We start from the raw sequence: 10,005 nt of genomic DNA, 5'->3' as shown, positions 1-10,005 counted from the left end.
CAAGCATGCTACCGGAGCCATTTTAGTCTCATTTCAAAAAGCAGTTTTCTCCCAATTTTTCTCCACTGATGTCTGCATCTGTTCATTCCTCAGAAAGATGAGCAAGCCATAAAAATTAAATACAATCCTGTTCGTTACTAGGGACGCGTGGCTAGTAAAGAGTGGTATCTAATTGACTGAATCCTGCTTTGCTTTCTGCTTGATGTGCATAGCCATGGTGGTAGTGCACAAGCGAAGTGACGCTGTGTTTTTGCGATGTCGATGCAACAGGACGCAATGCATTGACGAGCTGTGAAATTTATTTTGTGCCAGACATCAGCTTGGCAAGAAGTCAGTGCATTCTTTGATCAGTAACTTCAACGAGTGCACTGCATCGTGACAGAATGTCCAAGACAATGAGCGTCACGCATCTCGTCATGGGTATGCCGAAGCCACGGTGAGAGAATATAAAAGGTGTAACAATTGCACTGCTTGTTCTGCACTTGGAACCTTAGAGTTTTTCTTGCTGTTTCGTTGTTTGCCGACAATGGCGATGCAGAAAAACGGGTGTCCCGGCCATTCTGCTGTTGTCATCTGCTTGCTGTGAACGCATTCCTGAACATAAGTTGTGTTCAGTGCAGACTTGAATTCATTCTGTAGTTTTTGTCTTGAGTGAAATATGACTGCATTTTGATTGTGGGTGCGTATGGTGCTGTTCCCAGTGCTTTGGTATCTTGTCGATGGGGTGCAAGTGCTTTGCTGCACAGTGTACGATAGGTTACAAATAATGCAGAAAAAAAAAGATGTTGCTGTTTTCTGCACCTAAGGATGAAAAACTTTTGAAAGTATGAAGAAGTGCCATCCGACTTAATAATTGTTTGCAGCCACCTTTGGATTTCTTATATGAGGAGCATTTCAACCTTCACGTTGTGTCTGAAATATGGGAAGCCATGTAAAAGGGTCACATACTTGCATGTACACTAAAACCCCATTAATTCCGATTTCGTGAGACTGGAAGAAATGTCCGAGTTAACCGAATGTTGAATGATCGAGAAGGGCAGAAATAAACGCAACAAATAGCTCCACATCAAAATATCTTTATTTTTCTGCCTTGTGTGGAAAACTTGCATCGCTACTACTGCTTTGTGAACTTCTGCCAAATGGTCCAGTGTGCGCATGCGGTCTGCAGAACCTGCACATACGCCTTCGAGAACACTCAGGGCCTCAACAGCATCCGTCGCAGTGTGACGCAGCAGTTCATCACGCGTCGTCATCATCTTTGGAACTCGGCTGTTCACTCCCTACAGCTTCTTCAACGATTTCGCTGTCGGTGAGATGGCCGGCAGCAACAGCGTTACTGTCGATTGTGACATAATCGCACATCAGAACATTAGAATGCTTTTATAGTCTCTCTTTCTTCCTCATAATTGGCGTCCGGTTCATCCACATAGGTGGTGTCTATGTTCTCAGTGAAACCACTGTGTTTGAAGCAGCTTACAATTACTGCAGGTGGTGCATTGCACCACACATGCACTAATATACGCATTGCACTAAGAAGAGGGATGTCATACTTTCGACCTGCTTCCAAGCATAACAACATGCGTTCAAGCACCTGCTTGCGGTACCGGGTCTTTACATATTGAATTATTCCCTGGTCCAAGGGTTGGAGGGAAGCAGGGGTGTTAGGAGGCAGAAAGAGCAGCTCGATATTCTCCAGCCCTGACACGTTGTTGTGTGCACTGCAGTTGTCAATGACAAGCAGTACCTTGTGTATTTTCGCACAAAAGCTGCGGTCTAGTTGGTGCAACCAAGTTTGGAGTATTTCAGATGTCATCCAACCCCTTCTACTGGATGAGTAGTCTATGGGTAGCTGTTTTATATAATAAGCAGCAGCGGCAGCCGCTTCGTGCCGGTCATATTTACAGCAGGCAAAACCATCACCCTGTCCTTACTTCATTTGCCACCAACGCAAGGGTCTCCTTTAAAAGCGAGTGCCTTATCTGGCAGGGCCTCATAGATAAGTGCTGTCTCATCGGCATAAAATACGTTACAGGGCACATAAGTAGTGTGGCGCCTCGGAAGCTCAGTCTCCAATCGATCTCCACGCTTGCATCCACAGCACCTTTCTCGCCGCAGACACTGTGGAAGGCCAAATTATGCCTCTTCTTGAATCGGTCAAACCACCGTTCTAGTGCACTGAAGCCTCTGATGTCCATCATTAGGGCGTACTTTTCTGCTTGTGCGTAGATGAGAAGTCCGCTCAAGGGCAGCTGTGAATTTCACGGGTCCGCAATTGATCAAAGCAGTGCTTCTTCCAGCTTCCGATGTGCTGCCATTTGGAGTCTCTTCCGTTTGTCGGAGAACTGTTGCCCATCCTAAGCTTGCTAAATTTGAGCTTCTTTTTTGATGTACATAGTCAGTCACACTTAGAGGGAACACGGCTCCGTGTGGCTGCGCACACGCAGAGCACCATTGCGACGAAGCCAGTGGCAAACCCATGCAAAGGGGCAGATGACACGAAGCACCACGTCGAGGTCCCTCTTCTCGTGCACCACTCTGCATTGATTCATGCACGGCTTAGAGGCAATGGCACTCTGCAGGTGCGTGGCCATGCGGAGCCGTGTTTCGTCTGAGTGTGATTGACCTTGCACGAGCTCAGCGTGCTCCTATTGGTAGTGCCTATTATCAGTACTGGGCGAATGAAATGGGCAAGTAAAATGCCTGGTCTGGTCTTTTTCGTCTGGTCTTTTTATTTAAAGTTTCGAATTGAACTAACTTTCATTTGCATCCTCCAATTTTTATAATCCATATTTCACTGATCTGTGGAATGCATGGTGAATTTATTTAATATATTATTTGGCACTGAAGAAAGCATCGTGGTGCCCCTTTAAAGACAGCAAGCCAGAGCAAAGTAAAAGTGTAGCATTGAATGCGAAACTCACTTTTTTCGTCTCAAGTTACATCGAATATGAACACGCATTCGACTATGTTAATGCTCGCTCATAGGGAATTGACTGCCTAGAGTACTATGTGATGAGCTTCATGTGCCACAAGTTGCTAAAGCTCATGTGATGTGCACCATACAGGATTGGTCTCAGTGAAACAGCTAAGATCATTGACAAGCCAGATGCAAATCTGGTAAACTGCAAGTCTCGCTGAGGGCTGGTGATTCCAAAAAAGTCGATTTTTGACTTTCATCAGGTTCCAGAGGCAGAATTTCGAAAGAATTCTGAAAAGAGGGATATGCTTATGAGAAGGCGACAGATGACATTGTCCACAGCTACGGTTATTGCTTCCCTTGCCTTGATCACAAGAAGACAATTATGGCACAGCTTTTATATAACATGTGTTAGTGAGGATGCTTCAGTGTTGCAGAGCAAGGAGGAGAGATATGAAAAGAAAAAAAAATGGTTTTTGAGGAAAGCAAATGGCCCAGTATATCTGTCTCGCATCTTAATGGACACCTGAACCGCACCATAAGGGAAGAGAAAAGGGATGGGGAGAAAGAGGAAACGAAGAAAGAGGTGTGTAATGTAGGGCTGTGGAATAGTTTAGACCACCTGGGGTTCTTTAGCGTGCACTGACATGGCATGGTGCCTCCAGCGATTTGCCCCCATCAAAATGTGGCCGAGTTCGAACCCAGGAAGTCCGGATATGTAACCGAGCGCCCTAACCACTGAGCCATCGCGGTGGGTAAGAGGTATGGAGAGCATAGAACTCAAACCCGGAGTTAAATGTCTAAGCTTTCTTAATTGGATCATCTTAAGTCGGTTGGCAAAGTGGAAATACTGTAGAGTTTGTAAGGATATAAGAACATGTTATAATTTTTGTGCTGTTTGTCTTGTAAGCGGTGCTTTGTTCTCCTTCATTTATCAGTGGCAGTGATTTTGGAGTGTTTTGATTTCTTTGCTAATAAAGCTTGTCATATGTGCCCAAATGAAGTTACGTGTGAAATACTGTGCAGCTTCACTATCATGCAGGCAGATTCCTAGTCAGCCCTGTGCATGTGATGCATACATGAGAAACTTCTTACTTTGTGAAGCATTTAAAGAATTTCGTTTATTTCATGGCTTTATTAAATAGCACCGAAGATATCAGCGTCTGCTTAGCTCATAACAAGGTGTACAAAATGAGCCAGTTATGTGCCTTCCCTTCCTCAAAACCAAGAAAGTGTTTATACTGCGAATAAGATTAAACAGTCCAGTTCCCAGTCTAGCCTTATTCCTTTTCTATACCCTTCACTGGATCTCGGGAAAGACTCATAACTGGCTCACATTGCCGGTGGACACATCAACCACTCTGCAGAAGAAAATTATGAATGCCGACTAAACGGCAAACTAAATTGGGGAGCAATGTACTTTAGCAAGAAAGTGCTGGAATATTGGGAAAGTATGCATTGAGAGGCAATGAGAACAGCGTTCAAGTACAAAGGTTAGGCATAATGAGTAAATAACGAAAAAATAAGCTGGATGTTTTCCGATAGTTCTCGGTGTCTACCAGTTGTTCTCGTCCCTTCAATTTATTTAGCGTGTGGGAAACATTGGGAATTCCAACAATTCGCTTGCCACCAGGCCGATAAAAGATGGATTCTTGTAGTGATCGGTCATCTATAATTCATCAGACTGAAAAACATTAAGGGGATAAAGTCCAACACGGCGTGCAGGTTGTCTGGGCAGTGGTGTCAACCTCTGTGAGCAATTTGAGCAGAATCTGATAGCTTCCATTTCTGTATTACACGTGAAACTTGAAATTCTTGGCATAGTGTGTAAATGTCATGCATGCCAAACGAGCTCAGGCCTGACAGTGAATCGGCCATGTCCACAAAACACAAAAAGTGCTTGTAGAAATCTCGGAAGTCATCTACACCAAGACGTTATGACATCTTAAAGAAGTATAGCCAAGATTTTATATAGCCGTCCGATGTCCTGAAGACCTCTGTTACCTAGACTAATGCGACACTATCTGTCAACTACGAGAGGTTTTCCTTGACATCTTGTAGACTTCGAGGAAATATTCTTTTTAGCTGCATCTTACTAATGCGAAAGCTTTAGAAGGCTATGTTGACGCTGGAAGTGTCCGCAAAATGTATCGCCGGAAGATGGTCCCCTGTGACGTCTTCACTCATATGACGTCATAAGACATTAGAATCAAAAGAAAATTTAATGAAAATGAAAGAACATTGGGGGATATAGACTGCAGCGGTGGCCTATAGTCGTTTGAGCATCCGCCTCGCATGCGGGAGGTGCGGGGTTCGATCCCCAATGCCGCCGGGTACCCACTGGTGATACAATGGGTACAAGTTTCCCCTGGTCTGGTGCTTGGCTTCTTTAGGGTGAAAAGGCTTGGAAAATGGGTCTTTGATCCCACCTCGAGTAGAAGAAAGCACCTTGGGCCATGGCGCTATTTAGCCGCGGATGGCCTTGCGCTATGAAAATTCATATCATCAAAAGTACATTGGGGGTCCAGCAGAGCCGTACTAGGTGAGAAGTGAACCCGGACCTCCGGCGTGCGATGTATGCCGTGAAAGGTTGACGCAAAATTTAATTTGGAGAGTGAAGGCGTCACCCTTGACAAGCCGATTGACAGGCGCTGCCACGTGCAGACAACACAGAAATAGAAATGTGCGGTGCAAAACCGCGTCCGCCGAAGCGACAACACTGGTATTTCAGACAAAAGCTGCATTCGATTCAGCCGTGGTAGAGTATACTAGAATAGGTTGAGTGCCGCGACCCGCGCTGACGCGCATGCTTTCGAATGACGCTCCGCGCGCAGAAAGCTATGCGGGGGCGCTGCGGTCGAGGTGGATTGGGAAGCGCCGGCCGCGCCGGGTCCCACTCGGAGAGATGTGCTGATGGTGGAGCGAGTGCGAAGCGTTGTTTGTTGTGTTTTGCAATGAAATTCTTCACTGAAATTGGCTGAGATTGTGAGCAAGGGCGTCCGCAGAATTTTTTGCAGGGGGGGGGCCCCATTGGTTGTTGGCGCCGGAAGGGGGGGGGGGGTATGTTCGTAGCAAAAAGGCACTATTTGCGGAGTAAATTTATTTATTTATATACAAATAAAATAAATAAGTAAAATACACACATGAAAGAAAAATTACAAACAGCAAATTAAAGCGAGGCTAGGAGAGATACATTGGAGTTTATCAACGAAGAAACAATTAAAATTAATAAAAATGCAAAAAGATACTATCACTTCGTGGAGAAGAGTGCTCAGTCTTGCTGCATACGGGTTCTCGACACACCCGGATTGATGACCAGCACACAGCACAATATGTTCACAAACACGCAACGACAGTCACTCAGTCAGTCTTCCTTGAACAGAAACTGTAGACGCCTCGGATTTTTCTGGGCGAATTGCGTGATGACACTGGTGATAAATTCATTTCTGTGCTTCATTACACGCTCTCGGTGCACACTCATCATACAAAGGCCGTCCAGTCTGTCGTTTGTCATCGTTGAGCGTAGCCACGTTTTCACTCTCCTCATTGTACTGAAGGAGCGTTCGACCGTACAGGTAGTAACTGGCAAAGCCAGAGCCACCTCAATGGCTTTTGCAACACCAGGGAAGAATGTCTTGGCCTGATGTAGAAGCTCGCAGTAAGTTATTTCTGATGGGTCCCCAGTTTTGTTGCACCACATCTCGTACCAAGAGATGGCCTCTTCCTTGAAGTTGTCGATGCCGTAAAAGCACTGGAGTTCTTCGGCGAGAACAGCGAACTCAACACGGCTCAAGTGCTTCATTTTTGATGGATGCAGCTGGAGAAGTTTGAAGCTCCTCTCATTGCTTTCAGAAAAGCGCCGAGCTAAAGAAGCAGTGAGGGAGTCCAAGTACGGCACATATATTGCCACACGGTAGTATTCCTCTGGCGACTGAATCCCGTAGTTGTCTCGGTGGGCCTGACGAGAGACTTGTCTTGGTACAGATATCACCACATTTAAGTGATTGGCTGCCTCCCTTGCTGCATTCATGATGTTAGAGAACTCCTCTACAGCGTTTGTCCGGTGGCCGCGAAAAATACGTTGTAGCTCAGTGATGTGGCCATGCACAGAATGGAAGTCCATGGATACACCTTGCAGAATGTTCGTAGCTGGTTCGAGCCGAGCGCTGTACTTCGCTACAATATGCAAGCAGACGATGAAAGATGAGCTTGTTGTTGCGCAGTAGAGGATGTGAGCTCGTTGTCTAGTTGCAGCGTTCGAGCATGATTCCGTGGACGCGAGCTGCTCGAGTGCTTCGACTATGGCCACGTAATGCTGAGAGAAGATCCTAATAGACTTGTACTTTGCAGACCATCTTGTCTCACACAGCATCGGAATGTTGGGCACCAATTTTCTCCGGAGCACGCTCTCGCGGAAGAAGTTTATGGTTTGTTTGATTATCCCAATTGTGTTTCGAATTTCAGAGACGTCGTTCAAATCGTTGATGACGAGATTTAGTTTGTGACTTGCACAGTGGAAAAATAGTGCCTTCGGGAACTGTTTTTGTATAATTTTGTTCACTCCAGCTTCTTTTCCAGGCATTGTAGAGCATCCATTGTACCCCTGTCCAACGAGGTTCGAAAGAATCAGTCCGACATTCGTCAAAAGCTTCAAGATTGCCGCGGCGATGCAAGCGGAGTTTAATTGCTCCAGCTCTACAAATCCCAAAAACTGCTCTCGAACGCACACTTCGACTTCCGCCTTGTCAATAAAGCGAACGCCTATAGACATCTGCTCTTTCCTGAAATATCTGCAGTTTCGTCAGCAAGAACGGAAAAAGCAAACGCTTTGTTAGTTTCGGTAACTATCTGCTCTCTCAGGATGTCGCCACAGATTGTGATGATCTCGTTCTGGATGCGGACAGAAGTGTACTTGGCATTGCCAGCAGAAGAAGCGAAATGCTCCTGAAGTAGAGTATCTCCAGCTTCTACACGAAAGTCAAGCAGATCATTGAAGACTCCACTATCGGACTGCTTGCCGCGAATCGGCAAGTCATGCGTCGCGCAAAAGACAATGGTGGAAACTATTGGAAATAGTTTCTCACGGTTCCTTTCAACTTGCGCGTGCAGTGCTCTGTTCAGCTGCTGTACAACGGGTAGCTACTTGCCTTTCATCACATCCATAAAGTTCTGTGAGGCCGTCATTGCCTCCTGGTGCCATTGGGATTTTACGTGATCCCTGCACGCCTCGTGCATTTTTCTGTAGTTACTGAAAGCGCGCACGATAAAACTACCTTGAGTACCCCGGTGAACACGCGGAGGAAAAATGACGCAAAAACGACAAAAGGCGCCTTTCGCTGTCGCTGAGTACGCAAGCCAGGGGGCGTAATCTCCCAGCCACTGATGTCGAAAAGGCCTCTTTCCAGGTGTTACATCCTTCTTAAAATCATATGTGACATTTGGCGACCATGGCTTAGTAAGAAGACGTAACTTCAAAAAGTCCGGTATGCCAGTGAGTTTAGCTTTGCCTAGAAACTCTCCTAAGTCATATTCTTGAGGCAAGTTATTTGTTTTCTTGATGTTGTCTCCGGACTTCGATCCCAAGCAAGGAGAAAGGGAATCGTTTCGGCTTACTGCGTGACCGGAGCTCGCCGGTGGAGTTCCTTCCATGGAGACGACGACGCCGGCTACTGTCCGGTGATGAAAGGTTGCATCGCTCTGGTCAAATCCGGACTTGAATCCCAAGAAAGGAGAAATGGAATCATCTCGGCCTGCTGCATCACCTGAACTCACTGTTGACAGAGTCCCTTCCATGGAGTCGACGACATCAGCTACTGTCCGGTGATAAAAGCTTGCATCACTCTGTTCAAATGCTACACCGTTGTCACATGTCACACCAGAATCTGCAGGGGCGCATTTGGATAATGCTTCGTCAGACAACCGCTGACGCTTGAAGAAGCGTCGAATATCCATCATTCGGGACCGCGCGAGACAAAGCTGGCTATGGAGTTCCTCGGGGTTGGTAGTGTTAAAAATATATACACATTGATTGGAAAAACGGTTGAATGCGTACGTTGAAAACAAAAAATGACTATGTATGCAGCGAAAACTTATTTACAAGATAAATGCACGCTCGCAGCTTCATACACCTCGCTCCATCTTGCTCGCGCAACCGCACAGTCGAGTATTTGCACACACACTACTCGCCGCTCGTCGTTTTCTCGTCCGCTGTCTTGGTTGTTCTCAGCTTCGTTGACAACCGGCCACTAAACACCGAAGCACAAACAAAGAGGCGCGCACACGCAAGGAACGCCGCGCGACTTCCGAGGGGAAGGGACACTCGCCACTCCGGTCGGAAAATTTGTTTTGTGTGTTTTTATGAGGTTCAGAGCCCCAAAACGACTCAGGCTATGAGGGACGGACGGTCTCTTTACCATGCACTGACATCGCACAGTACATGGGCGCTGTTGGGATTTGAGGCCCAGCCAGAGGTGACAGGCGAGCCAGGCAGGCGCCATCGGGCTGCCTTGACCAAAGGCGCTGGTTTCCGGAGAAGACGCAAGGAACGCTGGTGTGGGGGCGCCTCTGGAGACTGCGTCGCCGTGAACAAAAGCAGCTAATCCCCTTTGCCGAAAATTCTGAAAGCGGCGCTTGTACCGAACTGCGCTCTCCCGTGGATCGGAGAAGACAGCGAGCGGCGGCGGCGCCAACTCATCGCCCGCTTGCCCCTGAGCAGTCCGACAAAGCGGGGATGGACACGGCTGATTTGTCCCTCCTTCCTGAAGAATTCATCGGTGGCCGGGGTGTGCACTGTCTGCCTCCGTGTCGCTATCTCTCTAGAGATCAAAGAAACAGGCACACATCTCAAGACGGCTCGAAACACATGCTCGCCGGTGCCGCTGTATGTCTGCAACGACGCGTCCCCTGACGCGGCACTTTGCAGATGTGACCCAAAGCGTGGAAGCAGGGCCGCTTTTACTCTTTTGGCTGAGCACACCGCCGCCCCTGACGTGCGGCCATCACTCACGGTTCGAGTGAGTGATTTTCCAGGGGGGTGCAGCCGCCCCCCCTTGCCCCCCCCCTCCGGACGCCCATGATTGTGAGGTGTT

Source organism: Amblyomma mixtum, chromosome 4, assembly GCF_055824585.1.
Source record: "Amblyomma mixtum isolate Tamu chromosome 4, ASM5582458v1, whole genome shotgun sequence".
NCBI classification, from domain to species: domain Eukaryota; kingdom Metazoa; phylum Arthropoda; class Arachnida; order Ixodida; family Ixodidae; genus Amblyomma; species Amblyomma mixtum.
Note: the sequence above shows the minus strand (reverse complement) of the source record.